The sequence below is a fragment of the Prionailurus viverrinus genome, chromosome B3, assembly GCF_022837055.1.
Source record: "Prionailurus viverrinus isolate Anna chromosome B3, UM_Priviv_1.0, whole genome shotgun sequence".
Taxonomy (NCBI): Eukaryota; Metazoa; Chordata; class Mammalia; order Carnivora; family Felidae; genus Prionailurus; species Prionailurus viverrinus.
This window is the reverse complement of record NC_062566.1, coordinates 43,845,861-43,868,425: the sequence shown is the minus strand read 5'-3', so window position 1 is coordinate 43,868,425 and position 22,565 is coordinate 43,845,861. Positions and strand designations below refer to the sequence as shown.

The 22,565-nt window shown below is 35.7% G+C and overlaps 1 protein-coding gene across 5 annotated transcripts in view; it reads right to left on the bottom strand.

Moving 5' to 3' along the window:
• The window catches only part of RFX7 (regulatory factor X7), a 135,280-nt gene that overhangs the window by 49,272 nt on the left and 63,443 nt on the right, over positions 1-22,565 (bottom strand). The window contains exon 3 of one of the 5 annotated variants that reach the window (XM_047863144.1): positions 8,056-8,094. The exons of 3 other annotated variants lie outside the window; for them this stretch is intronic. The gene's annotated coding sequence lies outside the window, so the exon portion shown is untranslated. Of the gene's footprint in view, positions 1-8,055; positions 8,095-16,878; positions 16,898-22,565 lie in introns of those variants that run through there. One more of the 5 variants, XM_047863145.1, reaches the window with a different exon arrangement.

Genomic DNA, 22,565 nt, shown 5'->3' with positions numbered 1-22,565 from the left:
ACAGTTTAATCCTAGAATTCATCCACAAAACTCTACGTATTTTTCATTCTACTGTTTTATGGGAATTTTTGCAATTAGCTCTCACTCTCCTCTCAACAAAGGAAAAACCAAAACACAAATAGACATTTTCTTCCCAACTGTTACTTAACACTTTCTTTTCTCCAGATCCCCAGAATTCAGTTTTGGAGCATGCTTAATTTTATTCCTTGTCATGCTCTCCACTTTAATCCTTTATTTAGTCCTCTTAAGTCTTTCCCACACATTCTTCCAAGTCTCTTTATTTTCTCTGCCCCTACATTAGTCTAAGTCTTCAGTTGTCTGTCTTTTAACAATAAAGGAGGATTCATTTACTCATTCATCAATTTTATTTTCTGCCATGTTTCACAAATGATTTACAGTAATTACAAACTTACAGTGAACCTATGTATGAACCTATGTTCATACACATATGAACAATGCAACAGTCCTTGTCCTTAAGGAACTTACAAAGATTTGTCATTACTAAAAACGTACAAAACTAGGGGCACCTTGCTGGCTCACCCAGTTGAGCATCTTGATTTTGGCTCAGGTCATGATCTCTCATGGTTAGTGAGTTCGAGCCCTGCATCAGGCTTTGCACTGACAGCATGGAGCCTGTTTGGAATTCTGTCTTTCCCTCTCTCTCAAAATAAATAAACTTAAAAATAGTTCCTAAAATACTTTCTGTTGAGTATTATTAACATCACCCAGTTAATCTCAACAATCCTTATCATATTAAATCCAACGTAGGTTATGTTACCAAAAAACCTTATTATGTGCAAAGCCTGAGAAAATGTAGTACAAATCATCATTTTTGGATAAAGAAAATGCAGTATATGTGTGTGTATAAAACAATACTATTCAGCTATAAAAAATAATGAAATCTTGCCATAAGTTTATGATAACATGGATGGACCTTGAAGGCATTATACTAAGTGAAATAAGTCAGACAGAAAAAGGTATATAACATATGATCTCATTTATATGTGAAATCTGAACGATAAACAAATAAAACCAAAAAAAAAAACCCAAGCTCATGGATAGAGATAGATTGGTAATAGCCTGAGGCAGGTGGCAGGGCATGGGCAAAATGGGTGAAGGGAGTCAAAAGGAACACACTTCGAGTCATAAAATGAGAAAGTCATGGGGATGCAATGTGCAGAATGGTGACAAAAATTAATACTAATGTATTATAGGGGTGCCTGGCTGGCTCAGTCAGTAGGGTGTGTGACTCCTGATATCAGGTTGTGAGTTCAAGCCCCACACTGGGTGTAGAGATTACTTATAAATAAAATCTTTAAAAAATACTACTGTATCACATATTTGAACATAGCTTAGTGAGTGGATCTTGAAAGTTATTACCAAAAAATATTTTTTTGTAGCTACGTATGGTGATGAATGTCAAATGGACTTACTGTGTGCCAACCGGGCTTACTTATTTTGCAATATATACAAATGAGGACTCATATTGTACACCTGAATCTAATATCATGTCACATTAATTATACCTCAATAAGAAAAGGAAAAAATATCATTTTTGATGACTAAGAATAAAAAAACTTCATAGAGCTTGAGAAACCTTGGATTCTATAATTTGCAAATTTAACATATACTAGAGGAAAAAAGAGAAGAAATTCCAGAAAAGAGGAGAAATTCCAGAAGGAATTCAGAAGATAATCCAAATTAGGAGAAAGTGCCAAAGAAGGGATTTAAAGACAGAAGTCAGAAAAATATTTTTGAAAAAGATCAACCTCACTGTCCTATTTTGGTTTTTTTTTTTGCCTTTAAAACAATGAAAAGTTAACTACTGATTCCTATTTCATCTATTATGTGGGACTCAACACATAGAAGAAGAAATATGGAGAATTTGCTAAACCTGATATCAAAATTCTGTGAAGCAAACGGGAACAAATGACTCAAGTGTGTAGTGATGGCATTCAGGTCTAGCAAGGCTGAGTTCACCATGAAAATTTTTGGCTTCAGAGATAATGTGTCACTTAAAGATAATCAATGGCTTCCAAAACAATGACTAGTGGTGTAGAAGACTTAGCCTTGCTTGATAATCAAGGCAAAAATATGTTGCAAATATGTTAAATATCAGATTATTTGCTATGCTTTGTGAAGATTTAAATGTCAAGAAACATGTTTTTCTGTCCCATGTTGAGATTTGTTGGTTGTCAAAAAGAAGTACGTTTGGCTGGATTTATGAAATGAAGAACAAAGTTGCTCCATTTTTAGAACATTAGAAAAAAGACCAACTGCCGAAACTTTTAAAAGCTGTAATTTTAAAATTTAGCCTGAAAAAGAATGAAGTACTGATACATGCTGCAACATGGATGAACCCTGAACACATTATGCTAAGTGAAAGAAGCCAGACACAAAAGGCCACATATGATTGTACCTCTATGAAATATCTAGAATAGGCAATTCCACAGAGAAAGATTAATGGCAACCGGGGGAGTATGAGAACTGATTGCTTCATGGGTTTCCTTTTGGGGTGATGAAAATGTTTTGGAACTAGATAGAGGTGGTGGTTATGCAATATTGTGAATATACTAAGTAAGTATCACAGGGGCACCTGAGTGGCTCAGTTGGTTAAGTGTCCGGCTCTTGATTTCAGCTCAGGTCATGATCTCACGGTTCATGGGGTCGAGCCCCACATCAGACTCCATGCTGATAGGACAGAGCCTACTTGGGATTCTCTCTGTGTCTCTCTCTGCCCCTCCTGCACATGCACGAGCACTCTCTCTCTCTCTCTCTCCTCTCTCAAACTTAAAAACTAAGTATCACTACATGTAAATTTTTTGTGCTGTGTATTTTAGGTCAATAAAAAAATTACAATTTTCAAGAGCTTGACATATTTGACAGATATATCTGAATACTTGACTTTAAACTTCAAATAACAAACATCAACATCCTTATTCCGTAGGCTTTAAAGTTTTCATTTTCTTTAATTGAAGAAGTTAAGTCTCAAAGCAAAATTATTGAAAATGATTTCAAGTTTACCTCAAATATTATCTAGTTGGTTGAATGAACCATGGTGATAATTTCCTACTATTGTGATTGAAGGTTTCTTCTGAAAGCTTATGAGGACCTCTCTCTCACACATTTCAATCTTTGTACGAAGACATACAAAAGGAAATCTTTGAACTAAAGTTTGATTCAGATGTCAAAAACCTTCCAGGAAACCACTTTAAACTTAATTTTGCACATGACCTAGTTAGTGCTTTGATCTTTCACATCCTCAACAGAAGAGCCTGTAGCAAACAATCAGATTCAGCATTCAGTTTGATATCATGTGATCCAGAGGGGGAAAATAGGTATAAATGTAAGATATACAAAATCAAGTTACTTTTGGAGGTTCAAGGTGGAGTTTGGTATTCAAGTCCTACATTCAATCCCCTTCCCTTCTGAAGCTTTGGCTGATAAAGAATATTCATTCACACCAGGAACTAGTAGCATGGAGCTATCTAATTCCTTCTATGAGGTGCAAGTAAAGTGGTAAAGAGAACAAGGGATAGAGACAGTGCTCATCAAACATTCCACTTGCTCACCCACACTTCTCAGCTTCCTTTGCAGCCATGAACTGAGCAGAAATGATTATTTCATTTCTCAGCTGACATAATTAAGAATCAATGTGTCAACTCTGTTCTTTTCTTCCCTTTGTGAACCTTGGAAGCCATGTATTTCACTGGTGAAACTGTAAGATGCAGTGTCTCAATGTGGGTTCCCGAGGGACCACGTGGAGCAAGGACCTCCAATGATTTGTGCTGTACATATAATGTGAATGAAAGTAAATTTTTGCAGTTATGCCACTGGTATTTCAGGCATACTTTGTTATGGCAGCACAGACTAGCCCATCTTGAGTAATACAGAAAGTTAGACTTTTCCTTCTAGCACTTTTGAAAGAACTGAAGATCCCTTTTCTATATGTAGATAAAAATGTGAGGAGGGGGAAAGGATTCCTTTCTGTAATCACAAAATCTTTTACTCAATCATTTTTAAAAAAAAAAAATTTTTTTTTCAACGTTTATTTATTTTTGGGACAGAGAGAGACAGAGCATGAACGGGGGAGGGGCAGAGAGAGAGGGAGACACAGAATCGGAAACAGGCTCCAGGCTCTGAGCCATCCGCCCAGAGCCTGACGCGGGGCTCGAACTCACGGACCGCGAGATCGTGACCTGGCTGAAGTCGGACGCTTAACCGACTGCGCCACCCAGGCGCCCCATTACTCAATCATTTTTAAAATGGCATTTAACTTATTGTGAAATTTCAAATTAAATTAATCATAGATATAAGATATTTATATTTATCAAAATGGGATATAAGCTAAAAAAAAAAAGGTTGAGAAGCACCACTTTAGAAGACACAGCCTTCATGTTCTCTTCCACTTAACTTTTATTTCTAAAAACAAACAAACAAAAACAAACAAAAAACTAGTTAAAAATTCAACTCTAATAATTTTGGACACATGATCCTGTAATATATGCCTTTGTCCCTCTACTTTGGGCCACAGCAATTATTCAAGAATTTATACCCAATTAATTTGCACTTACTCCTTTTTTGCATTTACTATTCAAAAAATGATTTTCAGTGTCTAGTTACACCTTCCCCCTCAACTAGACTGAAGATTCTGCTTTGCCCAAAGTCAATCACCTTTTGAAGCAGAATCCTGAAAGATAAGACAGAGACAGATGGGAATCCTTCTAATACTTTAATATCCCATTTAGTTTTTTTTTTAATTTAAAATTATAAAGTATTTCAAACAACATACAGGAAGCAGGTACATATGCATCACTAGTCATATTTAAAAGACGCTAACTTTTTGCCACATTTGCTCCAAAATTCTTTCACCTTTAAACAGATTATACAACAACTACATGGATAAAAAAAACCAATTTGTTCATTTCTTTACTGACAGACAGTTATCATAAAGTTTCACTATTTCAAATAGTGCTACAATAAAAATCCTTTATTTGTGACTGCTGTATCTTTGTGTAAGAGCTTTTTCTATGGTACATACTTAAAAGTAGAAATACCTGGCCATAAAGGGTGCATATCTTCAACTTTATTGGGCATTTCCAAATTGCTCCCCCAAAACTGTTGTGCCAATTTATATTTTTAGCACCAAAACTACAATTTTTCTATATCTCTGTTAAAGCTTAAGATTTAAATGTTAGCCACTCTTATGGGTATGAAAAAGTATTTCACTGTCTTACATTTTCTGATTGAAGGTGAGACTGAGGATCTTTTCATATTTTTTTATCATTTGAGTTTACTCTAATATAATTGCTATCAAATTTTAGCATGCATCAGAACCACCTGGAGAGCCTGTTAAAAACTCCAGAGTTTCTGATTCAGTAGGTCTTGAGTGGGGGCCAGAGAATCCTGATTTCTAATACATTCAGTTCAGTGATGCTGATACTGCTAGTTAGAGTATCTTATCCAAAGAACCACAGTTGAAGAACATTTAAAAATGAGGATATTTGTCATAGTCCATGTACTAATCCGCCATTGGCTATAAGTGCTGCTATTACATTTTCCTAGTTGTAGCTTGTCTTTTCACTTTGTTTTTCGAGTCTTTGATGCAGAGAAGTTTTTAATTTCCAGGAAGTCAAATACATCAATCTTTTCATTGATAACCTGTGCTTTTTGTGTCTTCCCTGTCCCAATGTCATAAAGATATCCCTCATTTTCTTTTTAAAGTTTTGTTTTTCACATTTAAGTCTTTAATTCCCCCGGAATTTATTTTTCTCATATAAAGTACGGTTCTAATTACAATTTTCCCACAAGGATAGCTAAATGTTCAGTATAATTTATTGAATAATTCACCAATTCCCTTATTTTTCATGCTCCATCTACTATGGGATTCTTGTCTATTCACAAGTTTAAAAAGGGATGCAATTTTTTACTTTTAGCACTTAAAAACACCTTTTTCTGAGGTGGAATTTAATTTAGAAAAAAACAATTTATCTTTAAGAGTAATATAGCAAAATGTATGATTCACTGATTGTTCTTGAACTTATGTCACAGAGACTTTTCATATAAAAATATCATCCAGTAGCTGATTAATATAGTAATAAAGCATCTTTGATAGAGCTTTTATAAATCTGAGTTTAAGAGGCACATTTCCTATTGATAAATAATATGAATATGACCTATATTATATGTTATAAATGAAAGCAGCAGCTGCTACTTGAGCTTGATAGACTGACCCTTCAAGTTCAATTTATCTAAAGCAGTGAGATAGAGTAGTAAGGTGTAGAATATAGAATTATAAGGCTTAGAGCCAAATTCCAGATTTGCACTCATTAGCTTTGTGATATTAGGCAAGCTGTTCAAGCTGAGTAATCTGTATAAAATGCTCATAAAATTTTTGTGAGGATTAAAAGCAGTTTATAAAATATATTTATAATAGATATTATTATTATTATACAAATATTATTCTGAATTAATTTAATTGCTTAAAAGATTTTGCTGGAAGAGTTTATTATTCAAATTCTATCAAAAAGTACATAATCTTTTATTTCAAAAAGCAAGATATCTTAAGAAATTTAGGAATTATTTACCTTGGTGACCTCCACTAACTTGGGAGGTACATTGTAAGAGCAAGGCTCCTAGATTTTATATGTAAGCGACACATTTGCCCATAAGTTATTAAAGGCCACGTTCTGCCAGTGCTGACTTTCTGTTGGGTAAATGCAGAAAAGAGTTGACACTATTCCTTCCTAAGCCATCAAGATGAAAATAGAAATTAGAAATTACTTCTGACAACAACTGTGCTAGTACTAGACAGAGAGGAATCAATTTAAGCAGAATAGGTCAGAAATAAAAGCTTTTCCTAGGTTGGACTTGGAACAAAACGTGTAACGTTCTACTTGTCTCCTGTAATTAAAAAGACTTGAAAAAACATTCTATAATTCAAAAACTGAGTTTATTTTTAGTGTTTCTGCTTATATGCTCAGGACATCTGCCTCTAAACTACCAACACATATAGGATGGATTACTGAGAACCAGGTAGAATTTCAAACGTCTGATTACCAGAACTTGAAGCCCTTTCAGCAGATGGAAAAGAAATATGTTCCCAGTATTTACTATCATGGATATAGTTACAAGGTAGTCTGAATGGAGAGATCTGCTCCTGTTTTTAGGGAGCATCTTGAATCAGGTTTGCTCTATAATTTCATGTTAAAAAAAAAAGGAATTTCTCCGGTTTGAAATCAATTCTCTATAGTGATGTGTTTCTTGTTATGAGACTTCCCTCTCAGGTGTTATTCAGAGTTTTGTTTTAATAAGGTCATAGAACTGGGAAAGGGCTGATGCTTAAAAGAGCATAACAATTAAAGGCTTAATTGAGAAGTTTTCAGGTAGATCCTTGATGGTGAAATGACATCTGAGGATCATCTTTATTTCCAGAAGAAGAAATTCTTCCATTGAGATATATAAATACCCTTCAAAGAACTGGCTAGGTTGACAATGACTGACTTCTGGTGGAAGATGACCAACCAGGGTATCATGTCCATAATTATTCTTTAATCTTTACTTTTCAAACTGGTATCAGAAAAAGGTCTTTTTAAAAAGTTTCAATTTCACCTTTTGGGATGAGCACTGGGTGTTGTATGGAAACCAATTTGTCAATAAATTTCATTTAAAAAAAAGACATTAATAAAAAAAATAAATAAAAAAAAATAAATAAAAAGTTTCCATTTAAATTTATATTTAGCACAGTCAGCTTAAAATCCAGAAACCTAAATTCTCCAGCTTGACTGTTTCTTCAGTTAATCATGTATGGAGGGAAAATATATACACTGATAGGATAATCATGCTTGAATTTGCCTTTAATTTTTTGAACAAAAAAGCAAAAAACAAAACAAAATGTAAAAAAAAAAAAATCCAATTTCTTCCCCTCAGGTGACACTAATTCAAGAGCACAGAACTAAAAGTCCTCTTCACCAGCATCACTGACAGAAGGACTAAAAGGGGGAAAGTAGAAGCTTTTTTTATAGCTTTTTTTAATTGATGGAAACAATCACATACCTGATATTATATTCTCTCAGGCCCGAGCAGTTGTGAAAGCTGTCCACCCACAGGATTGAATAAGGAAGACAGAGAAAAAGGTCAAGGTATGAGGACTCTTATTTTTCAATCCTTGTTGCTTAGAATTCTTAATTTTCAGTTTCCTAACTTGCTATGATAGAACCTTAGTGGGCATGGGGACGGGATGCGATCTTCTTTTGAGCTACCTGCTACAAACAATGTAAGATGAAATTATTTTTCTATTCTCAGTCCTAGAAAATATAAATCAAATGGGAAGAGTAATTTTTATTATATTTGTATTATTGTGAGAATTTACTCTATTTGTAAATTTACTGATTTAGATATAAAATGAAAATGGTTTAAATTTCTGTTCAAAATATTCTGCTCTGAGATAAGGAATGTGACCTGAGTTCATTTGAAAGACATCAATTACTAAGGGACAGCTTAGAAAAAGTAAAGAAAGCAAGGCTGACAAGCAAACTCCAGCGAAACCCAAAATTTCTTACTTTCTTCTAATTCTGCTGGGTGAATTAAAGAATCCATGGCCATCTGAAAACAAACTAATGAACAAAAAACCTCCTTCAGCTTGCCTCAACTACAATCAAACCTAGAGAACTTCCCACATCAAGAAGCCCTGAAGGGCTGCAAGGTAAGCACCGGAAAATTCACACTCCAAGTGGGTAAGTAAGGTATTTCTGAGTAGATACTGTGTCATAGGTTAGGAAAGTTCTGCACATAAAATTGGAAACAGATTAAATCATGAAAAAAAAAAAGTTAAAGACATTGCCAAGGACATCCAAACATCTAACTGTATCTAACAGTGGTCATTTTAATGAATGTACTTTAAAATATACTGGTTTTTGTATGTGTGTGTTTTAAGGGCTTAATAATAAAGAAGGAAGCTGCAACTCTGAAACTGAAATAATGAGTAACATGGTAGCAAGTGTCATGGCTACATAAGTGCCCAGATGACCAAAGATTAAACAAAATCTGAGACAAGGGCATATTGCTAAAATATTCATATAGTAGGTCCTAGGGTTCAAACAGGCAGAGGGCACATAAATTGATAGATTTGGGTCCCTTCGATACAGGACTCAGAGGAAGGCACTAGTAACCACAGTTAAATTCTACAAACAAGTGATCAACATGGGATGATCATTTAGTACTTCTCTGGATCACTTAGGTGAGGCAAAGGTTATTATCAACATTTCTGCATCTCTTACAAAAAGACCCCAGGGTTCTACCAATGGTTGGGGTTGGAGGGGTGGCACTAACAAGAAGGATAAAGTTTAGGTCTTTCTAGTCACTTTGTTTTTAATTTTTTCAGCATGGGAAGAATGGTCCCCAAGAGCGCAGCTATTATGTTCTAAAATGGATTTCTAGTTGATTCTTCAAGATTTTAAAGCTACAGCCTCAGCAAAAGTGTAGGCCATAGAGATGAAAATTCAGTTCTGTAATTGCTATCTCTGTTTCTAATAAACTTTCCTTTTTTTTTCCTTAGTTTACTTTTCTGCAAGTTTGAAATGACTGAAAATGCAAAGACAGAAAAACTAGAATCCTATAACAATTCATTTGTTTGCTATGAGACTATGCTTTTGTTGTGTTATGCCATTGTTATGAATATAGAGATAGTAATAAAATTGTGTTTCTTTCAGGTAATGGTGAGAGATAGCTATTATTCTTTCCTATTTTTCTTTGTGACAATAAAATGAATTTGAAAACTAGCTGACAATGGTTAGGGCATTCTTAACAATTATGAAAGAGAAGAATTACTAGAACTCATGATTTGGGCCTTACTGGCAATTTGGTCCACTTGAGTCCTTAACAGGAGGAAAAAAAAAAAAAAACCACATTATGACTATATTGTCCTCCCGTACAAAGAGAGGATAAAGTAACTCATGATTAATGTAAAAAAATAAAATAAAATAAAAGGTTCAATATCCTCTAAATGGCTTGGCCTTGTACAGATTATTTCTTTATGATACTCAAAAAACAAAACCAGCTATTTAAATCTGGCCCTTTTGTTAAGTCTTCTACCCTGCCCCAGTAAATTCTACACAAAAATGCTTTCTTTTGAAAGTTACCCATTTCTTTACCAAGTGACTGAAAGGAAAAAGTCAGATTCTGAAATAGGTCTTTACTTACTAACAGTAACCCTAGGGTCACATCCCAAGATAAACCCCATAACAATGAGCCTTTTTCAAGCTACAATGTATTTTAATTAGATACTGCAAACAAAGTTTTTTGTTTCAATCAAGTCTGGGTTAGTAAATTGACTTCAGTCACCATTTAGCATTCATTCACCATTTAGCATTCATCACAGAAAGGATGTGGGGTCAGAAAGCATGATTTCTCCTGTAAAGGAGGGAAAGGGAAGGAAGCCTTCCAGTTGTATTGACCTCATACATGCCCCCTCAATGATGTATTAAACACCTCTGGAGGGCAGGAGAGGACAAGTACCTCCTTTTCTTCTTCTTCTTCTTCTTCTTCTTCTTCTTCTTCTTCTTCTTCTTTTTTAAAATGTTTATTTATTTTTGAGAGAGAGAGAGCATGAGCAGGAGAGGGGCAGAGAGGGAGGGAGACACAGAATCCAAAGCAGGCTTCACGCTCTGTGCTGTCAGCACAGAGCCCAATGTGGAGCTCAAACTCATGAACCGTGAGATCATGACCTGAACCGAAGTCAGATGCTTAACCAACTGAGCCACCCAGACACCCCCATATGCCTCTTCTTTAAAAATTGTTCCTTGGGCAAGTTATTGAAAATTATGTCCAGCAGAGTACCGTCTGTCTTAGTCCCACTCTAACAGCATTAGTTTGGTTCTCGAGGAGCAGATATACTACATTCTCATGTTGCATACATCTTTTAGTTCCTGCCCACTCACTTCAGCAGTAGGCACACTCAAATAACTGGCTTCCAACCAAAGACATTAACTATGGGATAGACTTGAAAAGTTTAAAAATTAAATGAGAACATTCATTCATTCATCCAGCACTGAGTGTCTACTATGCTTTAGGCATGACCTTAAATTTTAATACAAAGGGAGAGACAATCAACAAAATTGATTTATTTATTTTTAAAGTTTATTTATTCATTTTTGAGAGAGGCAGAGAGGGAGAGGGAGAGAGAGAGAGAGAGAGAGAGAGAGAGAGAGAGAGAGAGAGGCAGAGAAAGCAACCCCAGCATCTGACAGCTCAGAGCCCAAAGTAGGACTCGAACCCAAAGACCACAAGATCACAGCCTGAGCCAAAATCAAGAGTCGGATGCTTAACCAACTGAGCTACCCAGGCACCCTGACAATCAACAAAATTCAAAAATGAAACAAATGTTACATGATTATGATAAATGCTATGAAGAAAAAGTTTTGGAAAGGGATACAATTTAAAGTAGAGTGGTCAGGGAAAGTTTCAGTGGGAAATAAGACATGAAAATGTTTCGCACAATGGCTAACCAATGGGAAAGACTCTCAAAAGAGCCACCATAATTCTTTGTTCTACCCTACTTTTGATTTCTATTGACTAGCTGTTGTAATGTTGCAAGAACAGACAGTAAAGAGAGCCCACATTACTAAGAGACAAAAAGAGAGGCTGTCTTCTGTCTGTCCTCATACATATCATTATGGCTCCCTCAACCCTGTAAAGAATGACTCTCAGAAGAACCTTGCCCCAAAAGAATCTAACACAGAGGTCACAAATTCAAATGCCAGGCAGGTAACGCAAATGATTAAAAACAGACTATAGGGAAGAAATGTATTTATGCTAAGGAACAAAAGCCTGGTGGGAATTGAGAAGACTGGAGAGTACAGATCATGTTTGAAAGGGGTAACTGCTACCGAAGCCTAGTAACTGTTGTCATATGGAAGTAAGGACTTAGTGCCCTGAGTTTTCAAGAGAAACCAAACACACAATTTTTTTTCTGTGAACTCTCCCAATTTTGAAATGTGGTAACCAATATGAAATTTAAAAAATGTCAACATGGGCCAAACAAAACACCTCTGTGGAACAGATCTAGCCTGTGGTTCTCTAGATTAGTTCCTCTGGTCTACAGGGTTAAGTGCTGATTCCTTCCAGGGCCATAAGCACTAAGAAGCTTGATTTGCTGGAAAGACCTGCTTGTTATTACCATCCAGTCCATATCTGAGTTAGCATATGTTTTAAAATCCAGGAATGCACTTAGATTCAGAGAAAGCCATATTAAAAAGATGCTATAAGCCAAGATGAAATGATACTAGAATAGCCAGGGAAATATGCTCTATTGCAGTGCTCCAAATACAACCCTGGTGAGGATCCAGGTACTGCTGAACTTCCACATAGGGATCTCTGATATCTGATAAATGAACAAACTTCCCACAGACCGACTTCTTGCTTGGCTTTCTCCTTGCCTGTTCTAATGAACTTACTACTATGCTAAACAGGATTTTTCAGATGGGGTATTTGGTGCCTTTTTTGTGATTCTATTTTTAGGTTTTAGATTTTGTAATGGACAACTCATATGTGCCCAGAAAGTTGGTTGCTTTGCCTGAAAACAACCTTTGGTGCTCACTAAAGGCTTTGGTGCTCACTAAAAAGGTAAAGTTTTTTTATTTTTTAATTTTTTTAATGTTTATTTATTTTTGAGAAAGACAGAGTGCAATGTTTATTTAATGTTTATTTATTTTTGAGACAGAGAGAGAGAGAGGGAGACACAGAATCGGAAACAGGCTCCAGGTTCTGAGCTGTCAGCACAGAGCCCAATGTGGGGCTCAAACTCAAGAACTGCGAGATCATGACCTGAGCCGAAGTCAACTGCCTGAGCCACCCAGGCGTCCCAAGAGATAAAGTTTTTTAAAACATAGTTTAGTCTTTTAATTTTTGTTCATGTCCTTAGGGAGGACAAACACTATTCTAGTGGGAGTGGGAGGACAGAGTCTTTAAAGGATTAATGAATCAATATTCAGAACCTAGGACACACTTAATACAGATTCATCACAAGTTCACTTTTTCAAGTTTTCTATTGTACTCCCTTGCAAGAGGACCCTCCTGAGAGCTCTCCTCTGGAGGGAACCTGCCTCACTACTTGAATGGTCTAAATGATGGCATTTGTCACCCAGTTTCAGGTTTCTCCAACCCTCTAAAAGGAATAGTCTTCTGGCAATTCTGTGTCACTTACCACTTCTCCCTCTTAATGATAATCCTACAAAGTCCTCTTTTGGTCAACTTTCATATGAATAAACCCTATCCCAGGATTTATAGCACAGTTCTGTAAAACAGTTTTTTTTTGTTTTTTGTTTTGAGTCCTTTTGCAATATTGGTCAGTTAGTCCGTTAGAGAGCCCTAGAAGTCAGGCAGCATACTCCTCCTGAGAGGTTTAAAATATGGACTCAAATGGTTTAAAATACCCTCCCTTATTCTTGGTTTTAAGCCTTTATCTTTCCAACTAATGAGAAAAAAGGTAAGCAAAGGTTGTCTAATCTTACATTTATATTCTTACTAGGATTGCTGTTGAACTGCCTAATCCATGAGACATATATTTTTCTTGGTGCTTCCGACTGATTTCCTGACAAACTGAATGTTATTTAATATTTACATTAGCCTTTCCTAACAGGAACCAAAACATATAGTCTTTCCCCTGCCCGCCCCCTTAACCATTATTAGTTCTAATAATTTCAAAGCAGGACTAATCATTTAGGGAACCTGAACATTAGAACTGCTGGAAACACTGCTTCCTGGTGGTGCAAACACCTAAAACACAGTAACGTAAGTAGGAAGTTCTCAATATCCTGGTAGTTCCGAATGATAACATACGGGAAATAATTTCTCTCTCTCTATTCTGGAAACTTGCTCTACAGATTTTACCAATCATTTCCTAAACAGTGTGGCCCAGAAAACCGTTTTCATGATAAGTCTTATGAGGGGAAAAACGTATAGAACACACTGAGTACTTAAGATTCATGACATGTAACACCATATTAACAGCTTTTAAGATATTTTTTAATCCAAAATTCATGAAACATTTTTGACTTTTCAAACTTTTTGCATAATATTTTAACATTCTATGGGACTATTCTTCCAAGGACCATATTTTGGGAAACGTGAACTGTTATTCCCCAACTCGCTGTGATGGACTCTAACCAAAACAGGCTTTTCCTATACCAATTACACTCATGGTTATTTCTCTCACATTTCAGGCCTTCCTACACCTGTCAGGTAGTTCATTTAACTAAACTAAGGCAAGAGGACTAAGCAATATGGACTGAGCAGCTTTCAAATTCTGCTGGGGTCTAGCTAATCTTCCAGTACTAGGTATGGCAAGGGTAAGATTTAGTCTCTACTATTAAATTGGTTATAAAAATGTAACTGGGGGATGCCTGGGTGTCTCAGTTGGTTAAGTCTCCAACTTCAGTTCAGGTTATTATCTTGCAGTTTGTGGGTTCGAGCCCCACATCAGGCTTTGTACTGACAGCTTGGAGCCTGGGGCCTGCTTTGAATTCTGTGTCTCCCTCTTTCTCTCTGCCCCTACCCTCCTTGCACTTTCTCTCTCAAAAAATGAATAAACATTAAAAAAAAATGTAACTGGATCAACTTTACAAATGTATAACGACATTATAGATCTAAAAGTGTTATAACTCATGAGAAATTTAGTTTAAGATATATTGGCTATCATTAAAATTAAGTAAAAACCAAATGCTTTAATTGCAAAAGCATTAAAACATTACCAAAAAAATTTTATTCACAATTATACCACTACAAATATTTTCATTTTTCTTTACTGATAAACAGGCAAAATGCTAGGCTTTAAAACTAGCATAGATACAATTTAAAATTTTTCACTTCTTCTAGATTTCATAGTGGTATAGTCTTCGCAATTATAATTGATTTAATTAATTAGAATAATTTTAGCTATTTTGTTTTAGAGACAATGTTATTTCTTTAAAACGCATTCAAGTGACCTGCATGCAAAAAACTAAATTGCATTTAGAATTACTGACTACTAAAATTCAGTAAAATAATAAAATCAGATTTTAATTTTTTCATTTCAGATTTAAAGTTGGAAAATTATTTTCAAAAGTAATTCTTGATTAATATTTTGAGAAATAATTCTTGATTATAATAAGAAACAGAATTTCAAAAAATTCACAAATAAACTCATGTTTCAGATATTTTTAAAAAATGATATAGTGTATCACAGTTTTTAAAAGCCTGGGTTCTGGGGTCAGATTACCTAGATTAAAAACCTAATTCTACCAATTATCAAGTTTTATGACCTTGGATAAATTACTTAACCTGTCTGAGCTTCCTTGTCTATAAAATGAAGATGAAAACAAGATTAACCTCATAGGCAAATTAAGAAGACAGAGTGATAAAACATGTAAAGTACTCATCTGGCATATGGTAATACATACTCAATAAACGCTAACAACAAAAACAATAACAAATACAAAGAAACTCTGTTTGGGGATATTATATGCATATTATACATTCTTTTTGATAATTATTGTTTGTGAATAATCATTCAGCAAATGTTTACTGAGTATATTCCACGTACTAGACACTGTGCTAAGCACTAGGGATATAAAGACCATAAGAAATAGTCTTTACTTCCAAAAGCTTATTTTTGGAGAAGAAAACAAATTAATCTGGTGATTAGCATACTATGTGGTAAGAGCTTTAAGAGGAATACAGAGTGTTTTATAGGGTGCATGAAAGCAGGGGCTCTTAAATGAGAAGGTAATGCAGATAGGTTGAACTAGTATATATGTACATATACACATAAATTGCTAACCATTTTCTTCTTTGTCTTCCTTTCATATAGAGGCTAGAAAAAAAAAATCCTCCATGTTCTAGTTTCCCTTACAGCTAGGAGTACCCAAATGACATTAGTCTGGAATCTGAAGTTTCTGAAGTGGGTTTTCAGAAGGGAAGTAAAGTATCCTAAAATAAAGACAGAACGTCTCTAGAAGAAAGCTCTTTTGCCTTTCCTCCCTTCCTGCCTCACCATTTGGACAAAGGCAGATAAGTGCAGCAGCCATCAATGACGTGACTGGAACAAAAGATGACACAGCAAAAAAACAAAAAAACAAAAAAAAAAAACAAAACACCTAGGACTCCGGTGGCATTGTTGAGTTACTACACCACTCTAGAATGCCTAATTTTGGACTTGTTAGATAACACAAACTCTTATTTCTGTAAGCCACCAATAGGGTTTTCTGTTATCTGCAGCTGAATTCATTCTTAGTACATGAACAAAACTTTCTGAAAAGGTTTCTGAACCGAGTCCAAAAGAAGGGGTAGGAGTTATCCAAGTGAAAAAAAACCTGAGAAGGGCACAGCTGGCAGAGGAAATAGCATCTACAAAGGCCTGGAGGAAGAGAGAGTATGGAGTGTTGACACTGGCATCTGCTCTACAATATGCACCTTCTGGCTTCTCAGAAGGCTTTAGCCAGGAGATTCCCAACCTTTTCCATCTTCCATTCACGAGGTTTCAGGGATTCAATGCTCTCCTCTCAGTGTTTCCATATGGGCAGCATTCATTTTTAAACAGCATGTTCTGTGATGATGAACATGTGTCTTTAACTAATGTTTAGACTTCTAAAAACAAATTTATGGTAATTTAAGTCAATTAGATCCATATTATCAATTTACACATATAACACCATCAACTAAAGCTGCCATGTGTGCTTATTATGTGCCAGGCATGTATTTATACTAATTATCTCATTTAATATTCACAACAACTCTGCGATAGGTACTGTTATTATGTCCTTTGTTACAAAACTGATTTAGGTTAAAATTGTCCAAATTCAAACAGTAATGGTAATATTGGCTGGGGCAAGGATTCAAACTCACGTCTGTTTCATTCTATAGCCTCGGCTCTCAGCCATTCTGCTATACTGCTAAACAGTTTCCTTAGTTTCTGGCTTGTTAGTTCCACTTCATTTGCTTGCGTCCTTCCTGCATCTATGCAGTAAAGTTTTAGTTCCCCATCTGTACTCTGTAAAGGAGAGTGGTGGTGGCTCAGGATGGTTATCTCCTAACAGGAGAGTAGGAAAGGAAAGGGTATATGTAAGTAGAGTAGAACAAGAAAAAAGGGAAAATGTCAGAAAAAGAAAAAATGTTCTTTTCCTCCAAAACAATGAAATAAGTTTCTGTTCTTACTAGCAAACTGTGAAGCAATTCCAAAAAATAAATTCAAATATCTTAGCAAGTTTAAGGTCTCTAAAATGCCTAAACTGAAGGTGGCAACCTTCTTTATATTCTAAATTGCAATGTTTAATAATTGATTAGTTTATGCTCATTCATATACCTAACAAATATGCACTGACCATTGTCATATGCCTTTGCCCATATTATAATGAATATATTCCTACACTTGAGAAGCTAAGAACAAATAAAAACACTTATTATAATTATCATAGAGATGACTACATAATACCAAGAAAGGTAATTAAAACACAGGATAATATGGGACACAGATGTATCAAACTCAGACCTAAGAAATCACAGATGGTATTCCAGAGGGAGTGATACCTAAGAATCTTAAAATATAAGAAAAAGAAAAACAAGGAAAAAAAAAAGAAGAAGAAGAAGAAGAGATGGTCTAGACCAGAGTTTTTTCAACTTTAACATTACTAACAATTTTGGGCTGATAAGTATGTTACAGGGTGATGTCTAGTGTTTTGTAGAATGTTTGAACAGCCTTGTCTTCTACCTCATTGATGCTGGTCGTACACTCTGTTGAAAATCAAAACTGTCTCTAGATATTGTCAAATGTCCCCTAGGGGGCAAAAATGCCTCTGGTTGAGAACCATTGCTGCACAACGAGGCCTGAGAACCAGGCCTGCACAACGCAAACTGGTTGCCACTGGTCACATGTAGCTATTTCACTTGAAATTAACTTAAATGGAATAAAAATTCAGTTCTTCAGTCACACTAGCCACATTTTAAGTGTTCATTAGCCATGTTTTAATGGACAGCACTATTCTAGAGCGTATATATTCTCTTATTTCACAACTATTCGCTATGCCTTAATGAGAGCCTGTGGAGGGAGTGAAAAAAGGTAAGGTTAAACAAGAGAAGTAAGACATGAGTATGAAAGGTCTCCCATGACTTAACAAAGAATAATGGGGATCTGGTGAGAGGTGTGAAGCAAGGGTATAAAATAACAGATGCACATTTTATAAAGCTGATTATAATGGTGCTGCAGAGGACAGAATGAAAGTGAAGAGTCTAGAAGCAGAGAAAGAGCTGCAGTATTTCTAACAAGTATGGCAACCTGGATTAATGCAGCAGCAGTAGGGACGGACAAAAATGGATCAATTAAGGAGGCAGAATTGATAGGACTTGGTGATTGACCAGATATGAGGTACACTGAGGATAAGAATGAAGAATGACTACCAGGTTTTTAGGATGGATGAATGAGTACATCCACTAAGACAACATGGTACAAAGAATGTTCATGTCCTAATCTTCTCTTCCCAGGAAAACAGTAAACCTGTTACCTTCCATGGCATAAGGGACTTTGTAGATGTGATTAAGGACCTTAAGATGGAGAGATTATCCTGGATTATACAGTAGGCCCAATGTAATCACAAGTGTCCAGATAAGAGGGAGCCTGAGGGAACTCTGAACACACAAAAAGAGAAGTGTCAAAGTAATGCAATGTAAGACAGACTTGAGCAGCCACTGCTGGCTTTGAAGATACAGCCATTAAAAGCTAAAAAAGGCAAGGAAGCAGATTCTCCCCTACAGCTTTCAAAAGGAACACAGCCCTGATGCTACTTTCATTTTATCCTAGTGAGGCGTGTCAGACTGCTGACCTACAGAACTGTAATAAATTTGTTTTGTTTTATGCCACTAAGTTTATGGTAATTTGTCATAGCAGCAATAAGAAACTAATACAGGTAGGTTCAGAATTGGGGTATGATACAATGAGATTGGTTCTGGAAAAGACGAGTTTGAAGTAACTATGGGACATTCTGGTAAACTTGATGGATAGATGAAATCTAGACCTTAAGGTGGGGATGTATAATTAGCAGACATCACCATACTGACATTAATTGAAACCATCAAAGTAGATGAAATCATCATGGGAAAATACAGACAGAATGCAGACAATTCAGGTAGACGTGTACTAGAGGCTCTTGAAGGAAACTGGAGAGGAACAGCCTAAGATGTAGCAGGAAAACCAAGATAGTATGGTATCTAAGGAATGAAAAGAATAGGAACGTACTAAATGAGGAGGGTTAGGGAATGATCAACAGTCAAGTGAAAAAGGGTGGTGAAATTAGGGACTGAGACCGTTATATTTAGCAATAAGAGACTGACCATTCATGGTCTTCTTGGTAAACACAGGTGTCAGAGAAGTGGTTACTGGAAGACTTGTTGCTGGAGTTGAAGAGTGAATGGAAGGTGAGGCATGAGAATGGGTTTCAAGAGAAAGAAGGAAGACATGGTAGCTAGAGAAAGGTTGTGAATTTCAAGAAGGATTTTTTTTAATAGATGAGAAAAGGTTAACCATTTAACTTTTAACAGAAAAAGGCTAGTTGAAAATGAGAAAAAAAAAAAAAACAGGAGAAGAGAATAAAGAAATTCTGAGATAGGAAGGTATGGGATCAGAGCCTAGACAGAGATCAACTTTCAGAAAGGCAGAAAGATATTTCTACTATTAGGAGAAAAGAGAAGGGATACAATAGGTACAGAAGTGAGCAACTAGTGAGTTGGGGATAAGAAACAGTGTTAATTTTGTGGAATACCTTCACTGTGTCTTCTTATTTTCTCAGAAAAGTAGGAGGTGAGATCATCTGCTGACAGTAAGAGAAGAAATGAGTTTGGGAACTTTAGTTTAAAAGTTGGAAACAGTTTTTGTGGAGAAGAGTAGATGACAGCTCACTAGGAAATGAAGGGGGTTGAAGGGACCTGTACACTTTACTGAATCTTTAAAATATCTATTAATGGACTTATGAATGTGGCCAAACAGGAGTACCTGACACTGGAGCACCTTTCCCAGCTTCACCAACTAAAAACCTAAACAAAACATACCCAACAACTGTTTTAGCATAGAACTGTTACATCTGAGAGAAAAGACACAAATAAGATAATTCCATCTGAAGGCAACTTGTGAAATGGTACAAGGAGGGGGAACTCAAGCAGAACACGGCCAAGTACTGATACACTAAAGTGACACAGATCACTGTTTGAGAAAGCAAACTACCAAAAGGAAGATATGAAATCACTTCAAAATCTACACAAATCATGTAGATTTGGAATCTACTGCTGAATATTAAACTGTATGAGTACAGAAAAACTCCATGAAGCTGGGTACAAAATCACCAGGGAACTGTATTTGTCTATGACATGTTCAAATTCTGATTAGACAGAATTGAGAGATCTCAGTGAACACCCAAGGAATGCAGTATAGACACCAGAAATTATATTTTAGTATAAAAGCTAAATTCTAACATAAATGCCGTTATAGATTTGCCCCAACAAAGCTTAAACACAGCAAAGGATCAAACTATCCTACAAGTAATTTAGTTCCTGGCCTAAGAAAGCTTTAATACACTTTAAAGGAAGAGAACAAAACCCACACACTATAAACAAACAAATAAATACTAAATTAAAAATAATTAGATATGCAAAGAAGAAAACATGACCCATAACTGCAATAAACAAAAAATCAGTAAATAAAACAGACTTAAAGATAATATAATTAGCAAACAAGGACTTAAAAGAAAGTATTATAAATATGCCCAAGGGTTTAATAAGAAGAGAAATGGACAATAAAACAAAACAAAATATCCAAGTAGAATTTCTAGACCTGAAAAATTCAAGATCTAAAACAGATAATAATTCACTCAATGGGATTTACAGCAGATTAGACACATCAGCAGAAAATATTAGTGAATGTGATAACAAAGAAATATAACCTATCCAAAATGAAGCAAAAAAAGGAAAACAAAAAAAACTAAGCATAGCCTTTGTGGCCTATTTTGAGTTCCAGGATGGAAGGGGCAATGAAGAATATTTCAATGGCTAGGAATTTTTTTGAAAATTGGTGAAAAATATAAACTCACACATTTGTTGGGGTGCCTGGGTGGCGCAGTCGGTTAAGCGTCCGACTTCAGCCAGGTCACGATCTCGCGGTCCGGGAGTTCGAGCCCCGCGTCAGGCTCTGGGCTGATGGCTCAGAGCCTGGAGCCTGTTTCCGATTCTGTGTCTCCCTCTCTCTGCCCCTCCCCCGTTCATGCTCTGTCTCTCTCTGTCCCAAAAATAAATAAACGTTGAAAAAAAAAAAAATTAAAAAAAAAAAAAACAAAAACTCACACATTTGAGGAGCTCAATGAACAAAAAGCAAGACAAAAACAGAGAAAATCATACTAAGGCTATTATAATAGCACCGCTGAAAACCACTAATAAACAATCTTACAAGATATTAAAGGAGAATAAAAAAGAATGTATTACATACAGGGAAACAAGAATAAGTACAAACTTCCCAATGGAAACTGTGCAAGCCAGAAGACAGTGAATCACCACTGCTAAAATGATGAAAGAAAAACTAGAATTCTTTATTCAAAGAAGTGTCCTTTGAAATGAAGGGCAATTAAAGGATTTTTTTTTTCAGATAAACTAAAACTAGAAGAACTAACAGTAGACCTACAAGAAAATAAATGCAAAATCTTATGTGTACACTCAACCATACAAGTAAGCAGTAACAAGATAAAGCTTGTCAGACTGGGTAAGAACGATACAAGTATATGATGTCATCAACAGCAACAACACACTTTGACCATAAAGACCTATAATGCTTAAGAGTAAAAAAAGGGTCGAAAAAGATATGTCTTAGAAGCAAACACCAATTATAAGAGGGGAAGATTATGCAGACAAAGCAGACTTCAAAGCAAAAATATTATCAGAGATAAAAACAGAAACATCATAATAATAAAAGAACCAATTTACAAAGAAGACATAATGCTTCTACATATTTATGTCCAATAATAGCTTCAATACATGAAGCAAAATCTGCCAGGATCACAGAGAAAAAAATACTAACCATCACAAGAGAGACATTTTAGTATCCCTCTCTGTAACTGAAATAAGGGGGGAAGAAAAGGATCCCTATATCTTGAAAAAAAAAACAACCAACTGGACCTAAGTGTTAGATTAAGAACATTCCATCCAATGACAGTTGAATACACAGTGAAACTCTGGATTGCGAGTAACTTGTTCTGCGAGTGTTCTGCAAAATGAGCAAACATTTCTAATAAATTTTAACTTGATAAACAAGCGATGTCTTGCAATACGAGTACTACATGATGCCCAATGTCACATGATCACAACTGAGCGGATGGCTCTCTCTTTCTCTCTCTCTCACTCGCTGTGGGATTGTGGGTGACTGTCTCCCATGCTCGGATGCTTGGTCTCAGGCTGTGGTGTGTGCCGGTCAGTAATTTTTCAGAACACTGCAAGGTGCCCACAATTGGCACTAGTGTATTTTTTGTCATGTCAAAGCACCTATGGACAGTCCTTTGCTTTTC